Here is an 18,995-nt window from a genome sequence, read left to right as displayed (position 1 = left end):
AAAGCCATTCAGTTAATGAGCCACAAAAGTATCATGCCATCAAAGTCAAGGTCTGGCTCGAATTTGCTCTCACCTTGGTGGATTTCTGTCATATGCTACCATGGACAGGCAGGGAGAATCCACCCTGGGAAAATTTAGAATGTGAGGTTCTGTGTCAAGTCTGTACCAATTAGGAAGACACTGAAAGTTCCATAAAAAAATGGGCACACTCCCAGGAAATTCCACTCAAGGGTCACAACTGGAGACCAAGAGGAAGTCCCAGCTCCTTTCCGGAGAGGTCTCGAAATCACTTGAGGTCACCCCTCCCACTGTCCTGCACCCTGACTTGGGGTCTCCTCCTCTCTACACTGGGGACAGACTGGGCTGTGGCCGCCTGTTTATCCTTCTGGACATGGACCCGTGCTGACCTAGTGTTCACTACAGAGGACCAGCTGCCTCCGGCTGGCTGGAAACAGGAGCAAGGTGGCAGGGAGCAGCTGTGCCACTTCAGGCTACACTCAGCCCACTTGGGACCTCTGATCAGGGAGCTGTAGCAGTTCCAGTGGGACACTGACTTCTGAGCTACCCCAAGGATTTCTCATGGACTGTTTCATTCCAGTTCTGTGACTACTCAGTAGACATCAAGGCTGAGGCCTTACCATCCACTCCATTCCAAGGGGAGACTGTATCATTCACATTTTGCAGACGAAGGACAGAGGTCTAGGAATTCTCCATCTTTGTCAAAAATCTCTTATTGGCCAACGGGAAACTGGCAGTTAAATTCAGGATGCAGCAGTGGGTGATGACCAAGACCACACCGTGAGCAGCTCACTGGCTTCTGTAGTTCAGTTTTGTCAGCAACAAATGATGGATCAAGTCTTAAATCTTATTCTAAGCCTTGGTCCCGACTGTCAACTTATGGCACAAATCCTGCTTATCCAAAGAAATGTTTTTCTGAAATTCTCCAACAGCCATTAAGGGCTGCCTTGTGATTGTTAATAATATTTTATGATACCAAAAAAAAAAAGCAAGGCATATATTTTAATGCACTCAGCCCTTATTAGCACTCTGCAGGGAACAGTGCATCCATGACTAGCCTTTTCTCAGGCACAGGGAGGAGGGAGGAAGGAGGAGGGAGGAGGAGGAAGGGCTGGACTTTGGAGCCGGGAGGAGGGGCTCACCCCAGCACTGAGCCACCTGGGAGGCATATCATTCCCAAGAGGTTTATTGGAGGAGAATATTCAACCAGCTTAAAGAAGGTCCTGGGGAGTGTGAAGATCTTCCACGTTTAAGCGTTTAAGCGGATTTAGGGATTTTTATTTTCTTTTTCAAAGTCTATCCTCCTGAGCTGGCTGCATAGGGGCGGGGCAGAGCCTGACCCCACAGTAGTCACAGCAGATTCAAGCCATGTAGTATTTCCTGTGTTCTTCTGGAAAAAGACTAGGCAGGAAGTAGGCTGGTGAGACCTCCAAATGCTGTCTCAGTCTTCCAGGCAATGGGCAGCTTTGAAAGAGACCTGTTCCTATTTGTCCACGCTGTGGGTTTTCATTGTGCCCTAGAGGCATCCTGTGGTTTACTCTGTCTTACTCACAGTGCCAACTTTTCCTCTGACAATTAACATAAATTTACTTAAATTCTGATGCACTGCCAATAACAAAGTTAAAAAGTGACCAGGTTTTCAGCAAGCTCAACATAAAAACCCCAGACATACAATAGTCAATATTCACATTTATGGCTGTGTAACCAAAGTCAGTCTTTAAGTCCAACCTTCTCTTAGGACTGGTCTCAGATTATTAGCTCATCGGCAAACCTCTTTTGGGGGGTAAGGCCACCGGGGAAGGATAAGGTAAGACAAGTAATTTGGGGGACATATAAGTGTTCCTCAGGCCAGGTGTGGTGGCGTACGCCTTTAATCCCAGCACTCACAATCGGGAGGCAGAGGCAGGTGGATTTCTGAGTTCGAGGCCAGCCTGGTCTACAGAGTGAGTTCCAGGACAGTCAGGGCTACACAGAGAAACCCTGTCTCGAAAAACCAAAAAAAAAAAAAATGTTCCTCAGGCTCAGTGGGGGAGGGGTGGCTCAGTGGCTAAAGTGCCTGCCTCTCATACATGAAGAGCAAAGTTCAATCCCTGTGCCCACATAAAAACCAGCTGTGGTAGCATATGTCTGAAACACTGGATGGGTCGGTGTGTGTGTGTGTGTGTGTGTGTGTGTGTGTGTGTGTGTGTGTGTGAGAGAGAGAGAGAGAGACAGACAGACAGACAGACAGACAGACAGACAGACAGATGGATCCTGTTGGCTAGTCACTCCTCTAATGAAAATGTTGAGCTCAGTAAGGTGTGGAGGGGCTGGTGAGGAAACTTGGTAGGTAAAGAGCTCTGCCTGCTCTTCATAGGACCTGGTTCAACTCCCAGAGCCCACAGGGCAGCTCAAAACCATCTGTAACTCTCAGGTAATCTGATGTCTCTTTTGACATCTACAGGCACCAGGGACACACATGGCATACAAACATACATGCAGGCAAACACTTCTACATATAAAATAATAAAATAAAAATTAAAAATAAGGTGTGGGGCCATAGTGGGTGACACCACACCTCAGCCAGTGGCCTCCACACACTCACATATGTGAAAGCATATGCCATACAACACAGACACATACACGCACACACACACAGACATACACACACATAGAGACACAGACATAGAGACAGACACACACAGACACACACACAGACAGATACACACACATGCATACACAGACATACAGACATACACAAAGAGACATACATACACACAGACATACACACAGACACACAGAGACATACATACAGACACACAGACACACACACAGACACAGACACAGACACACACACCTCCTGAATTGCAGTGTAAATGAATGGCAGGGCTAGATTTGACAGAGAACAATTTTAAGAATTTTTGTTAGTTTGTTTTGCTTCATTTGTTTTTGCTTGGTAAGCCCCCTTGAATTTTGTTTACACATAGTTTGAAGCCTTCTGGTGGAAGAGCTGTCCTGGAGAAGGCACCCTCTGTGAGTCTTCCCAGCGCTCCCTGCTTATCACTTTATGCTGGCTGCAGACTAATTGACATAATTGACAGGCAGTTATGGACACAGAGGTTTTCTGACATCCTTTGTGTCCCAGGGAGGAAGACATCAAGATCAAAGTACATGCCTGGATCTTCTGTGTCACCGCTAGGGCGAGGGTACCAGGACAGCATCACCCACTCTTTCTGGGAAAACAACACTGAGCCACAGGCTGGAAGGAGAAGGAAGACCAGGGACCAGAGATCACAGATGTCCCTCTCCTCCTCGCTGGCAGGGAGTGGAAGGGCCACAGAGGAAGTGCCACCATTATCAGTGACTACGGATTCATTTCTTGTGGATTTCAAACTTTCTTTCTATTGTTGGACCTTGAATAAAACTTTTTCCTAAGAGGAGTTTAAAGTTGTGTCTGATGTGTATTCTGGGGGCCTTAAAGACAGGCAAGAGTGGGCAGAGAGGAGTATACCTGCCTTTAACTTAACACAAATGTCTCCCTGGTAGGTGCTTTTCTGGCCTTTTGTAGGAGAAATGAAAGACCTTCTTAAGGCTGGGATCCACAGAGCCTGTCTGCAGCCAGGCCAACCTCCTGCCACAACCAAGCTCCTGCTCAGGGTCATCTGGGCTTGTTCTGAAGCCTTCTCTGTCTATCCTATTTGCTATACTAATCAGGTAACTGGAACCATCACGTGGCTATTATATCTTTGCTATAACGATTGCATTACTTCTATAAGTACAAGCTAGAGGCTGGGGAGAGTCTTGAAAGCACGAGGAACCACACTGCCTCATCTGGCTTGTATGTGTACGCTGGGGATTTGAATTCAGGTCTTTATGTTTATGTGGCAAACACTTCACCTCCCAAGCCACCTCCCACCAAGCCCTAGAAACTCTTATTTTAGATTCGCAACACCAATGATGCTCATCTGTAACACCAGCATGGTGAACTCAAGCAAGGACAGGGGATCCCAGATGTCATGAACCAGCCATTCTAGTCAATTACTTAGCTCTGGATTCAACAAGAGATGTTGCCTCAAACACTAATAGGGGGCTGGAGAGATGGCTCAGTGGTTAAGAGCACTGGCTGCTCTTCTGAAGACCTGGGTTTGATTTCCAGTAGCAACATGGCAGTTCACAAACATCTATAAGTCCAGTCCCAGAGGATCCAGCACCCTCTTCTGGCCTCTGTGGGGGGCACCGGGCATATACATGGTGCACACACATAGGCAAACCAAACACACATACATATAAAATAAAATAATAAAGTAAAAATTTTAATAAATAAATAAACAAATAAGGTGGATGGCAATGTATGGAGAATCTGATGTTTTGTCTCCTGGCTTCCATCTCACGTACACATGCACATACCATGCATACACATACACTATAGAAGCACGCACATACATGCACACACAAATAAGACTTTTCTCCCCCAAAAGGTATAAATAGGTCCAGTGGGATGGCCAAACAAGTGCTTGGTCCTAAACTAGATGACCCGAGTTTGTGTCCGGGACTCAGACGTTGGAAGGAGAGAACTGACCCTCACAAATTGTTCTGTGAGCCCACATGTGGACACACACACACACACACAAAGTGTTGAGGTTTGGTCTGTTGCTATTGTAATGCTAAATACTGGCCCTGGTTGCCCCCAGGAAGGAGGAGGACCTCGAGCAGACCCAGGTGATGCTATGTAGCCCCGCCCCACAAATTATCCCTACAGCCTACTGCTCGGCAGAAGAGAGAGATAGGTGGAGTTTTGGTTCCCAGGCTGGGGTCTGAGGCAGGGACCTTGAGGAAAGAAGGTGGAGAGAAGAGGAGATGCCATAGGGTAGGTGAGTCATGAAAACATGGCCATGAGGGCTGGCCAATTGAAATTAAGAGCAGCAGCTCAGACGGAACATGGCAAGTTAGAATTCAGGGTTATGGCTAGCGAAGTAGATAGGAATAGTCGAGAGAAGATATCTGCCCAGCTTTAGTACTGATTAAGGCTTATTATAAATATAAAAGCTTTGGGTTGTTTACCTGGGAACTGAATGATCTAAGGTAGGGTAGTGTAGTGGCTATTCCTGGTTGTCAACTTGACAATATTTGGAATGAACTACAATTCGGAATTGGAAGGCTCACCAGTGACCCTTATCTGGAGGCTTGGAGATCCTTATCTGGATCTTGGTATGGAGATCTTGAGCCATAGTGGCTATGGATTCCAGAAGATTGAATCTCCGAGTTTAAGGAACACACCTTTAATCTGGGCTACGCCTTTCATCTGGGATTAAAGGTGTGGTGGAACACACCTTTAATCTGGGCTCCACCTTCTGCTGGAGACAATATAAGGACATTGGAAGAAGGGAGTCTAGCTCTTGCTCTTGCTCCTTCGCCTGCTTGCTGCGTGAGACTGAGTAACTGCTAGATCCTTGGACTTCCATTCACAGCTGCGACTGAACCATTGTTGGGAATTGGGCTGCCAACTGTAAGTCATCAATAAATTCCTTTACTATTTAGAAATTATCCATAAGTTCTGTGACTCTAGAGAACCCTGACTAATACAGAAGTTGGTACCAGGAGTGGTTCTAGAGTAACAGAAGTACAAGGATGAATCTTTTAAAATACTGGAATTGGCTTGTTGATCCACCAGCACTTTCAAATATTGAAACCTCTCCAGATTCTCTCCCTCCTGGGAGCTCAGAGAATTTTGAAGACCCATGGTTGAAACTATATTCCGAACTTAAAGAAGCTAATGCCCTTGATTTTCTTAATGAATTAGGTGATTCAGTGCACAAAGCTTTCTACAAGATGGGGAAAAAATCGAAAAATGATTTTACTGGCTGGCTGCTCTACCACTTGGACCATATGACCCAGCAGATCCGATGGTACTTGAGGTGTCTGTGGCTGATAGAGATGCTGTTTGGAGCCTCTGGCAGGCCCCTGTAGGTGAATCACAGAAAAGGCCTTTGGGATTTTGGAGCAAAGCTCTACCATCATCTGCAGACAACTATTCTCCCTTTGAAAAACAGCTCTTGGCCTGCTATTGGGCCTTAGTGGAAACTGAACGTCTGACAATAGGACACCAAGTCACTATGCGACCTGAACTACCCATCATGAGCTGGGTACTATCAGACCCTGCAAGTCATAAAGTGGGACGTGCACAGCAGCAGTCTATTATCAAATGGAAGTGGTATATACGTGATCGGGCCAGAGCAGGTCCTGAAGGCACAAGCAAGTTACATGAAGAAGTTGCTCAAATGCCTATGGTTTCTACTCCTGTTACAATGCCATCTGCTGCCAAGCATGCACCTATAGCCTCATGGGGTGTTCCCTATGATCAACTGACCGAAGAGGAGAAGACTAGAGCCTGGTTTACTGATGGCTCTGCACGTTATGCAGGCACCACCCAGAAGTGGACAGCTGCAGCATTACAACCCCTTTCTGGGACAACCTTGAAAGACACAGGTGAAGGGAAATCTTCACAGTGGGCAGAACTTCGGGCAGTACACATGGTATTACAGTTTGTTTGCAAGAAGAAATGGCCAGATGTACGATTATACACTGACTCATGGGCTGTAGCCAATGGATTGGCTGGATGGTCAGGGACTTGGAAAGATCACAATTGGAAAATTGGTGAGAAAGACATCTGGGGAAGAAGTATGTGGATAGATCTCTCCAAATGGGCAAAGGATGTGAAGATATTTGTGTCCCATGTAAATGCTCACCAAAAGGTGACTTCAGCTGAGGAGGAGTTCAATAATCAAGTGGATAAGATGACCCGTTCTGTGGACAATCAGCCTCTCTCCCCAGCCATCCCTGTCATTGCTCAATGGGCACATGAACAAAGTGGCCATGGTGGTCGAGATGGAGGTTATGCTTGGGCTCAGCAACATGGGCTTCCACTCACCAAGGCTGACCTGGCTACAGCTGCTGCTGATTGCCAGATCTGCCAACAGCAGAAACCAACACTGAGCCCCAGATATGGCACCATTCCTCGAGGTGACCAGCCAGCAACCTGGTGGCAGGTTGACTACATTGGACCACTTCCTTCGTGGAAAGGACAGCGTTTTGTTCTTACTGGAGTAGATACTTATTCTGGTTATGGATTTGCCTTTCCTGCACGTAATGCCTCTGCTAAAACCACCATTCACGGACTGACAGAATGCCTCATCTATCGTCATGGTATTCCACACAGTATTGCTTCTGACCAAGGAACTCATTTCACAGCCAGAGAAGTACGACAGTGGGCTCACGATCATGGAATTCACTGGTCTTACCACATTCCCCATCATCCTGAAGCAGCTGGGCTGATAGAAAGATGGAATGGCCTTTTGAAGACGCAGTTACAGCGCCAATTAGGTGGTAACAGCTTGAAAGGCTGGGGCAGAGTTCTTCAGAAGGCAGTATATGCTTTGAATCAGCGCTCAATATATGGTACAGTTTCACCCATAGCCAGGATTCATGGGTCCAGGAATCAAGGGGTGGAAAACGGAATAGTTCCACTTACTATCACTCCTAGTGACCCTCTAGGAAAATTTTTGCTTCCTGTCCCCATAACTCTAGGTTCTGCTGGCTTAGAAGTTTTGGCTCCAGAGAGGGGAGTGCTCCTACCAGGAGCTACAACAAACATTTCATTGAACTGGAAGCTCAGACTTCCCCCTGGTCATTTTGGGCTTCTAATGCCCTTAAACCAACAGGCTAAAAAAGGAATAACAGTGTTAGGAGGGGTGATAGATCCAGATTACCATGGGGAAATTGGATTACCTCTTCACAATGGTGGTAAGCAAGATTATGTCTGGAGTGCAGGAGATCCCTTAGGGCGTCTCTTAGTACTACCATGTCCTGTGATTAAAGTCAATGGGAAACTACAACAGCCTAATCCAAGCAGGATGACAAAGGACGCAGACCCATCAGGAATGAAGGTATGGGTCAATCCTCCAGGAAAAGAGCCAAGACCTGCTGAGGTGCTGGCTGAAGGTGAAGGAAATACAGAATGGGTAGTAGAGGAAGGTAGTTATAAATACCAATTAAGGCCACGTAACCAGTTGCAGAAACGAGGATTATAAAGTAATATGAATGCCCATTGTAAATTTACTAATGCGTTTGCGATTGTACGAGGGATAGTTATATCATGTTAGGCGTATTTACAACCTTGTTATTGTTTCATGTGAACATGAGATATTATTTGTGTCAAGTTGACAAGGGGTGGATTGTAGTGGCTATTCCTGGTTGTCAACTTGACAATATTTGGAATGAACTACAATTCGGAATTGGAAGGCTCACCAGTGACCCTTATCTGGAGGCTTGGAGATCCTTATCTGGATCTTGGTATGGAGATCTTGAGCCATAGTGGCTATGGATTCCAGAAGATTGAATCTCCGAGTTTAAGGAACACACCTTTAATCTGGGCTACGCCTTTCATCTGGGATTAAAGGTGTGGTGGAACACACCTTTAATCTGGGCTCCACCTTCTGCTGGAGACAATATAAGGACATTGGAAGAAGGGAGTCTAGCTCTTGCTCTTGCTCCTTCGCCTGCTTGCTGCGTGAGACTGAGTAACTGCTAGATCCTTGGACTTCCATTCACAGCTGCGACTGAACCATTGTTGGGAATTGGGCTGCCAACTGTAAGTCATCAATAAATTCCTTTACTATTTAGAAATTATCCATAAGTTCTGTGACTCTAGAGAACCCTGACTAATACAGGTAGAAACCCCTGAGTGAGATTAGATAATTAATACAACAGTAAATAAACACACAACACACACACACACACACACACACACACACACACACACACACACACACTGTATTTTAAAGGTTCAAGGGGATAGAGAGATGGTAAGTGGTTAAGACCATGTATTGCTCTTGTAGAAGACTCAGGTTTGGTCCTCACATCCATGGCTTATAACCACCTGTAACTCCAGCTCCAGGAGGTCAGACCTGATGCTGTTTTGACCTCTGAGGGCACCCTTACATACTCATCTATGCACACATGCACACACGCACACACAAATAAATAATTAAATGAAGCGGAAAAATGATTCCTAAAAATGATCCAAAACTGCTCTATTACGCCCTTGGCCTTGATTCCACATTGAGGAGGCTTCTGTGGCTTGTTCTATTGGCTCACACTCTACTCGGTTTATTGGGTGCCTGGAATTCCCAGGCTTCATTTCTCAGGACTATGGATTACTTAACATTTGTCTCTCTTGACACTGTCAGCCATGAAGGCCACTCACCGGGCTACTGACTTCTGTAGGAGGGGAGCCACTTCGTTTGCAATCTCACCCCCCCCCCCCCCCCCGCACTGCCTTTTGATACTGTCATTACGCTCTCAGTCACCAGTAGTCACTTTGCTTCAATGAGTAAACCAGGAGACCTCGGGCCTAACACACTGAGCCAGGTCACCCTTTCCATGAGGGAGGGAGGGAGGGGGGGGCAGAGGGAGAGAGCGCCAGTGGGTGTATAGGGAAGGCTGGTGTGGGGAGTTTGCAGTCTAATCCTGGCATGGAGCAGGATTCAGGAAGGAAGCAGACAGAAGCAGGACAGCAGATAAGTCCCTGTACACAAGAGTTCTGTGTGTACACTTAAACATGGGTGTGTGTGATCTTGGAGATCCACTTCCGCCCAAACAACAATGCCTGGTTCCGAAAGAGGATCTGGGCTTGGTTCTTTCTTGGTGCGATTTATCTGCTGCATGTTTTCCAACACCAGTGGCCCAGGATACAGATGGTTAAGAATGCCATTTAGTCACATGCCAGGCCATGGCAAGCATCACATTTCCTCATTTAAACTCCTAGGCAATCTTCTGGACAGGCCCTATAATACCCCAGGCCACATATGAATATATTAAAAATAAAAAAAGCCAGTTACTAAGTAGCTAAGCTCCACCATAGGTTGGATTGTTGGGAAGCTGGCACTGGCATCCAAGGGTTCTAAACCAAATGACCTCTAAATGCCCTCTGTGCTGGGCACCTGCTCTCCAGGCGCTTACAACACTTCTCTGAATTGCTCAGGTAAGAGATACACTTCCTGCGATTTTCTATTGAGAAGCTGATTGGGCTCAGTGAAGAGCCTGCTGGCACATGAGCGAAGAGGAAAGGTTAAGATACCCGCCTGGAAGTCCCTTGAGGTTTCATTTTGCAGATGCCCATTCTATCCACATGCCTAGAGAACAATCTAGAATGCCACAGCTAGCTGGGGGTAACCTCAACACTGCCCCCCATGTTCCCTGGGAGCCCTACAGGCAGAAGTCTAGCAAGTGGAGGCGGGGAAGGAATTATTTGCCAGCAACTGCTTTGGCAAGGTGACAGTAGTGAAGCAAGTGTGACAGTATGTGTTCCATTGCTGGCACTGGCGGGCTAGGAGGGGCCTGCTCACCTCGGCTGCCTCACCTCTCACGGTCAGCAGCAGTGAGCCCATGGCTGAAGCGGTCTCAGTGGCACTGTGGCACAGAGAAATAATGCAAATGTACTTTGGAGTCTGGCCAGGCAGCAAGCATAGCCTGCAGGGCCCACGATGCCCACGGAGACTTGGGATGCTTGCAACGAGAGCTTCTTGTGCTCACAGCTCCACATATATCCACAGTTTCAGGGCTGGGCCTCAGCCATGGGTGCCAATGTTCAAGCTATGGGAGGGACAGAATCTAAGACAGGAATCTGACACCCCCCAAACCTCAGTGATTTCACCCTGGCCACAGCTGAATCCAATTATCCAACTGATATCTTCCTCCCTCTCTCACTCACTCTCCCCCCTCCCCCTCTGTGCCTCCCCCCCCCCCTGCTTTTCAGAGACCCAGAGGTTGTGAATTTGGCTAAGCTTTCTGGATAGTGAGTTTCAGGGACTCACCTGTTTTCACCCCCTGCCCAGCAATGGTTTAATAAATGCATACAGCAGGACTCAGCTTTTATGTAAGCGCTAGAGATCTGAACTCAGGAAGGCCCTCATGCGAGGGGACAGCCATTTTCCCTGCCCTTGATGCCCCTATCTTAATTAACAGTTATGTTTAAGCCAGTCAAACCTGGCTGGCCCTTCACGAAACAGATGAGTGGAGAATCGCTCAGTCAGGTCGGGTTAAGGTTTCCGGGAAAGACTTGCTCTCTGTTTGATAAGCAGAGTACCAAGGTGGAGGGAAATCCTTTGTCCCAGATGTCCAAAGCAGACACCAAGGACTCAAATCCACACTTCCGTATCTTATTCCAGCCTGTGAGCCAATCAGACTCTTACAAAAGAACTGGGTGGTTGGAAAGCCCGATTAGCTTCCCAGGCTAGCCCACAAAGTTCCATTAAATCTCCTGGGGCTTAGCTGTGTGTTCTTTGCTGTGCATCCTTAGTTGGTTATGAAACCTCTCTGGGCTTCGGCTTCCCTATGTGTCAGAGGGTCACAGTGAGAACTATATGAGATCATCTCCAGCAGCATGCAGCACTCCTAGAAGACAGGCACTATATACAATTGAGATAACAGTGCCAGCAAAACACTGTTTCTACAGCAGGGCTTCTCTATGCCAGAGCCAGTGAGTGACATTTGGCAGCTGTCCTATAATGTTTAGCAGCATTTCCCGCCTCTACCCACAAGATGCCCCCAACACACCCCACTTTCCAGATACTTCAGCAACCCCAATGAGGACCTTGGTTTTCCAGGAAAAGACCCAAGTCTCAGGAGCCTTATGAGGCCCTGCTTAGGAGCCAGGGACTTTTCTCCTTCTCACTTGGCCAGGTACCCCTAACTCCTGCTTGCAGAGGAATCCAATGAGTGTCACTACAGTGGCTGATGAGAGAGTGAGGCTCCCCATCTCCATCCTAGTCACCTGCAGCCGGAACATGGCCACCCCCACAGGTAGCCCCCTCTAGGCTCTTAATTCCCCTTCAACAACAAGGGGCAGGAGAGCCACCTGTGCACATTATGGGGCCCCAGGCAGAGCAAAGGTGTCCAGCAGATCACAGACAGCGGTGTGGGCACCAACTGGACACATAGACAAAATAGACTGGATTTGTCCCCGAGCTTCCCGGATGCTGTGAGCTTGAATATTTGCCCCTCTCTATGTTCTCTTGGATGCCCTCCTGACCTGTATCTCTCCATTTTACCCACGGATCTGTCAAACAATGGTGGGCCAGACACCCACTCTATATCTAGCCCCTATATTAGATATCTAAAAACATTCTTTTGAAGTGATTCATTTTCAAGAGGGGACCAAGGAAGAACTTAACTAAATAAATATAAGAAAAGGCATAGTGGGAAAGGTTCATATATTCAACTGAAAAAAAAAAAGCAATGTATGTTCATACACGTAGCCAGGAACTCACAAGAGCCATATACAGTATGCTCAGGGGAGACGGAATGCAACACAAGTCCTTAACATTTCCAACAAATGAACTGCACACGTTGATGTTTAAAGGGGAGGAGAAGTCAGTCTGCAGAAATTCCACTCCAGCCCCATCGCATCCCCAGGCTGACCCAGCCCTCCAAGGACGAGTGGGCCAGAGAGCTTGCTCTGTACAAGGGCTCATGTTCTCAACGAGCAAGCCTGACCTTAACTCAATCCAACCAAGTTTTCTTCTTGCAATTCCTGGGCACTCTCTCTGCTTCCTTTGTTCCTCTCTGGGGAACGGAGCCTGACACTAGAAGCCACTTAAAAGCCACACCCTTCCACCAACACACAATTGTGTAGACAGACAGGGTCTGTGCAGAGGGCAAAGAGGCACACCGTGGGCTGTCATTCATCTTTAAAAAAAACAAACAAACCACCCAGCCAAGCTAAGAAATATTCAAACCATCCGAAGGTGAACCGCAAAGCCAAGCTAGGGTACTATATCATACACATCTGCTGGTGAGGCAAACTGTCCAGAACAGATCAGCAGTCATTACACCCGGCCTGGCAGCTGGGGGAGGAATGGGCACACAAATTATCTGGACAGCCATTTGTTTAGAGAAGCTTTGCAAATGGCGAGTGGGCAAGCAATTCTTATGTGGCAAACACAAGCAGTATCATTGAACCCCAGATGACATCTCAGAATTGTAACCACCGAATTAACCTACCATGGCTTCATACTTCTTTTTCTGCTATGAGACCTGACAGTTGAATGGGTGGCGTAGGATCCGTGAAAATTTTGGGCAGTCTTGTGGAGCCCGGGGACTGAGCCGAAAATGGCCTGGTTAGTTTGTCTCTGACCCTGTCATACACCCAATGCTAACCAGCCGGAAAAAAAGACTTGGGATTACAATTTCTTGAACACTAGAGGATAAATAGGGCCTCCCGGACATAAAAGGGAGCACACACCCGCGGAGGTTGGTGGGTGAAATCTTGGCTCTTGAACCCTTTCGGATGAGCCTAGCTCAGCGCTCCACAGCTCTGGCTTCAGCACAAACTTCTAGCTTCTGAGGTGAATGAAACTGGCTTGTTAAAGGGCAGAGCCAGGAATGGAGTCTCTCAAACTCAGCAGCAACCCCCACGATCTTTAATTAACAACACGGGCCTTGGCCAGCACAGTACCTCACTCGACCCCTCAACACAGTGCAAAATGGGAGTTCGAAGACGCTGTGATCTGAGCTTTGTTTCTGCACTGGGTAAAACGTTCTGTCTCCTCCCCCTCCCGCTGATTTTTCCGCTGTGACACCTTTGCCCAACGGGCCCGCTATAGTCAGCCCCCCCTCCCAGCCTTCCCCTTTCCGCATCCAGCCCAAGAGCCTGGCTTCTTCTAGCTTAAGAATCCTGTTCCCAGCAGCCCGTCGTGTGGCGAGGGATGGGTAGTATTTGAACCTATCTTTCAGATGCTCGCGAAATTTCTGCCAGGCGGGCCCGGCCACGATGCCACAGCCTCAGGCCGCGGTTTGATCGGGAGAGGGCGTTCCACCCCCAGCCTACATCAATCTGAGTGAGCAGTCGACGTGGGCAATTCGGCCCTTAAGAAGCTCATCCATCGGTCTCAAAACTGCTTACCCGCACCAGTATTCAGCGGTAAAATTAACCAGAAAACCTCGAAGACCGAGCTTACTGTACGGTGGGGAGGCTGGGACCTCTTAGCTTTCTATCCCTCTCTGGTTTCAAGGGCTGTTGTAGATGTGGATTTTTTTAAAAATGAAAGTCCCTCATTTAAATGATATTAATAAAATAATATCAGTCAGCACGCTTATAATAAAATACATTAGAGGCATCTCTCTCTCTCTCTCTCTGGATGGCTATGGTTGCCAGTGCCAAGAGAATGATGCTCGCATCAGGGATGAGGGGCCCCTTCCTCGTGTCTTCCAGGCACTATCAGACTACCCCAGGATTCTAAATCTCCGCGGAGTAAGGGGGGGGGTGGGAGGTAGGGGGTGGGAGGTAGGGGGTGAGGTAACGCCCAGAGGTTCCTCCTCTGGCTGGTGTGGTTCCTATGGCAACCCTTAACCCTCTCTCCTTGGGTTGGGAGGGATGGGTGTGGCCGCAGTATCCCAGGGGATCTCATACCCTCTCCTCACACTCTCCCACCGGGAGAGGCAACAGGGTTCAACGGTGGTGGTGGTGGTGGGGATGCGGAGTTGAGCTTGCCGAATCTCCCCATTCCCGAGGGTTATCTGGCTCCCCTAGCAGTGAAACACAAGTGGGGTGTGGTCCTCAGGATGGCCTGGGTGTGGGGAGGGATGTGCTTCCTCTGAGGGCTCCTGCACACGAGAGTCTATCTCGAATCCCACCCATGTGGCTCTGGGTCGAACTGGGGAGTGGGCTGCCGCAAGTCTGTAGATCCAACAAAGGGTCTGAAAAGAGTGGCGAAAAAAGGATGGAGCTGCTCCGAGTGCGTAGGCAAATATCCTCGTCGAATGAAAGCTTCCCGCCTCCCCCCGCACACTCCCCCAAAAAACCAGGGCTGGGAGCGCAGATCCTAAATCACACGACGAACAAAGCAGCGAGCTCCCCTAGACGACCTCAGGTGAACGCTCTGGTGCGCACCGCTGCAGAGGCAAAACGCCAAGGCTTCCGTGTTCATCACCCCCTGTTCTTTAACATGGGTCCAAGCCGGGTCCTCCAAAGCCTGGCCACAGCTCTTGGCATGCTACGATAGAGACGTGACTCGCCGCAAAAAGATGGCACCTCGCGTTCAGAGAGGGGGGAAAAAACGGAGAGGGGTGGCAGCGGGAGGAGACACATCGTACTCCCCCCTCCTCGCCCACCCAGGTCCACACCCACTGCCGCAGTGAGGGGCGAGCCCTGCGCGCCAGCCCGCGCCTCCGGCAGGGAGCGCACATGCCGGGAGCCCGGCGCAGAACGCAGAGAAAGAAACGCGCCCCGAAATGCACCTGCAGCCCTCGCGTGGGTCTGTGCCTGGCTGCAACGCTGCGCGCCCTCGAGCGGGGAGCCGCTGCCAGCCAGCCCGCTGACACCGCGAGGCCAGGTGACCCCTGACTCTTCGAGCTCCCACATTGGGATCCGCGCACTACCTTCTCTCGGGCACGGCGCTGCCCCTGTCACTGTACCAAGCGCGCGCAGGGGGAAGGGCGACTAACGTGACAGCGCCTGGACCCCTCCCCATCCTCCGGATTCCTCCCAGCCCCCAAATGTCCCCTGCCGGCTTCTGAAGGAGGAAAAGGGGAGGGGGCGGGCCACCGCCTTAAATCAGGGCCAGTGAAGGCCGTGTCAGAATCGCTGTCAGGGAGGTGGAGAGACATGAAGGCAGTCATCTTTTCTAGAACCCGATCCACACCTTCCTTAGGGCTGATGGCAATCAGGAGCAGAGAAATCCGATTTCAGGTTCTGTTTCGGGGGTCGTCGTTGGACCCCCATGCACACTCACAGACCCACGCCCATTGCGGCAAAAGGCTGAGATCCAGATTACAGAACAACCCCTTCCCTAGGTCACCGTCATCCGCGCCCCACCCTGCGGGCACAGCCCCCCTCATTTGCGCGGAGCCGATAGTGGGGACCCCAGCACTCATAGATACACGCATTCGCTCGCGTGCGTGCATCTCTTGCACGCGTTCCTTCCCAGCTCCCCAGCGCCTAGGGCGCAGAGAGGCCCCCGCCGTTGCGCCTGATTGATGCCCAGCTCCCTAAATCCATCTCTGGGGCGAGGGGTGGCAGGAGGACGGCGCACAGGGCCAGAGGGGACTGGATTTCAGAGCTGCGGCGCTTACCTGATAATCGACAGAAGGCGAGGACAGAAGAGGACAGCGGAGGAGAAGGTGGTTGTGGCGGCGGCGGCAGAAGGTGGGCGGTGGCGGCGGCGCTGCTGCTGGTGCTGGAGCTGGTGGGTGGCGGAGACTGAGAGCGCGCGCGGCCGAGAAAGCGCGTTCTGGAGGCCGGCGGGCAGCGCAGGCGCGAGCCACGGGAGCGCGAACCTCCCTAGGGGAGGGGCGGGCAGCGAGGCCTGGGCGGGCACCTCCCCTTCCGACCGCTAGGGGGCGCACGCGAGCGCCCCTCAACCCTCCTCTCTCCGCGCCGCTCGGCTCGCCCCTCTCCGCGCTTCCCTCCCCGGGTCCCGCCACGCCTCGGGCCGCGGTGCTGACCGCCGCGCGCACGCGCATTCCGTGGCGCACGCGCACCCGGCCTCCCGGGGCTGCAGCCTTTGTCTAGTCCAGGGGTCCCCTCCCTCGGTCCCCGCGGGGTCCAGGCAGAGCGGTGTGTCGGTCATCGTCCGCTTTTCAGTTCACCCTCGCTGGCTCTCCAGGCGGTACACCGTGAACCCCAAGTGCTACAGGCTCCCCGAGTCTCCTAAAATGTGGCCCTCCAGATAGAGCGCACTTTCTATTTCCAGGGCCAGCTGTTCGCTTGCTTTCTTTCCACCTGTTTTTGTTAATGGCCAAAGTGAATGATTTCCTTGACAAATCTTCTCGAAACAGATTAACTTGACCGTAATACACTTTAGCGTTTTCGTGGAAAAACAATTGTTTTTAAATCAAGGAGCATTCAAACCCATTAGGTATCTTGACTGTGACCCTAGCGAAGAAAAATCTTTAAATAGGTAAGTTCTAATGATGCTTACCACACACACTGCAAGGCATTTTCACAGAGTTATTTTTATCTCGTTTATTGAAACACCTTTGTACAGCGTGAGAGCTGAATTTTTAAGGTGCCTGCTGGAGATGGCCACCTGCTGGATGTCAAGCTTCCGGTTGAAATTGGTCATTAGTTCTCCTTCCAGCTACGTAGGCGTGGGCTGTGGCTTTAGCTTAATATCTTACCTCCCCAAAGCTCAATTCTCTTGGACAGCTGGAGCCTGTTCAAATGCAAGGAAGAGAGACAGGCACCTACTTCTTGCCAAAGAGGCGAAAACTTGTCTTGAAGCTTTCATTTGCATGCCGTTTTTTCTTTATTTTTCAAGGCAGGTTCTCACTATGTTGCCCTGGCTGGCTTGGAGCTCACAGAGATCCCCTGCCTGCCTCTGCCTCTAGAGTGCTGAGATTAAAGGTGTGCACTGCTATCCCAGCAGTTGTTTCTAAAACTCCAACGTTGTACCTGCTCGGTGTGTTGGCTCACATCTGTAATCCCAGCATTCAGATAGGCTGAGACTTGTTCAAGATCAGCCTGGGCTATATAGCAGAATCCAAGCCAGCCTGAATTGTATTACAGGGTGAAAGTGAGTCAACAAACAAACAAACAAACACACTTCTGGGCTGGGGGGGTGGATGGTTGTGAGCCACCATGTGGTTGCTGGGATCTGAACTCAGGACCTTCAGAAGAGCAGTCAGTGCTCTTAACCCCTGAGCCACCTCTCCAGCCCCCAAAATAAAATTTTGAGATAACTTTGGGTTCAGTTTTCTAGCACCACAAACATTTTTTCCCATATGAGCTTAATTACTGAATTATTCTGGAATGACGCAAATGGGGCTAATTTCTTTTTACTTTCTTTTTAAAAGAATTACTTATTTATTTTATGTATACAAGTACGCTGTAGCTGTCTTCACACATACCAGAGAGGGTATCGGATCCCATTACAGATGGTTGTGAGCCACCATGTGGTTGCTGAGAATTGAACGCTTGCTATCTCACCAGCCACAGAGGCTCTGAATTTCTAGGTCTTGCCTTGCTATTCTTCTAACCACAAACAGCATGCCTGCTTCAAGACTTCTGCATCGGTTCTGGACATCTAGGAACTTAGTAGTCTTCCTGCTCCTCTTTCAGGCCAGCTGTGCTCCTGGTCAGATCAATTTTCAGACATAGTCCTTTCAGTCACGGCAGTCTCTTGCTCAAAGATGTCTACCGGCTTTCAACAGGTGCACTTAAACTCTTTGGCCTAGCATCTGGTCCTCCTGCCTTGATCAGACCTCCCCTCCATTCTGCTCTGTGACTGAGGCCACTGAGGCCACTCCACTAAATCTCCTTTCCACCTTTGTACTCTGGGGCTTCCCTTTGCCTACAAGGTCCTGGCTCTTAGTCCTGCCCATGAATACCCTACCTAAGCTTCAAACTCAAGGTTAGACTTTACCAAAGCCTTCTCCGCTCACTGCAAGTAGAACTGATATTTCCAGTCTCTACAAGGCACTTAGCTATATTATTCCTGAGGAGAGGAGAAGAGTTTATATTTATCTTTCCATGTTGGCACCTTATTATTGTCTCCAATAGTTGTCTTTACCCTGTGTGGGTATTGAGCACCCTTGCCTGATACCAGCTATGTGATGCACACATGTCCAAACAGAAACTTAAGACATTGCAAGTTTGTATCTTTGACTCTGCTTTCCACTACCAGAAAGACATACTGCCATGTGCTGCTCCCGAAGCCCAGATTCTGGAGTAAAAGGCTTAAGGAAGTATATACACCATGAGGGAAAAATTTAATTTATTGCAGGAGCCGCCAAAGATTTTGGGAGCTGGTTGTTAGCCTGATAAAGCTGACTATGACAATTTAATAAGTGTATGTGTGTGTGTTTCTTATACAGTAACAAATTGCACTCACTAAATGATAAATTGTATTTATGTCACCATCATTTTCAAGGTCAATGCTTTTGTTACACTTTACCTTCTTAATATATGTCATTAGTAATCATCAGAGTGACACTCCTCATTT

At 49.2% G+C, this 18,995-nt stretch overlaps 1 protein-coding gene across 9 annotated transcripts in view; it reads right to left on the bottom strand.

The window, feature by feature from the left end:
- Positions 1-18,324, bottom strand: part of Mapt (microtubule-associated protein tau) — a 102,682-nt gene extending 84,358 nt beyond the window's left edge. For 5 of the 9 annotated variants that reach the window (NM_001038609.2, NM_010838.4, NM_001285456.1 and 2 more), the window contains exon 1: positions 16,126-16,297. The gene's annotated coding sequence lies outside the window, so the exon portion shown is untranslated. Of the gene's footprint in view, positions 1-16,125 lie in introns of all 9 variants that reach the window. The other 4 variants (XM_030245631.1, XM_006532408.4, XM_006532409.3 and 1 more) reach the window with 2 other exon arrangements.
- Positions 18,325-18,995: the final 671 nt, after the last annotated feature.

Source organism: Mus musculus, chromosome 11 (assembly GCF_000001635.26).
Source record: "Mus musculus strain C57BL/6J chromosome 11, GRCm38.p6 C57BL/6J".
NCBI classification, from domain to species: domain Eukaryota; kingdom Metazoa; phylum Chordata; class Mammalia; order Rodentia; family Muridae; genus Mus; species Mus musculus.
Note: the sequence above shows the minus strand (reverse complement) of the source record. Positions and strands in the feature narration are given on the sequence as shown.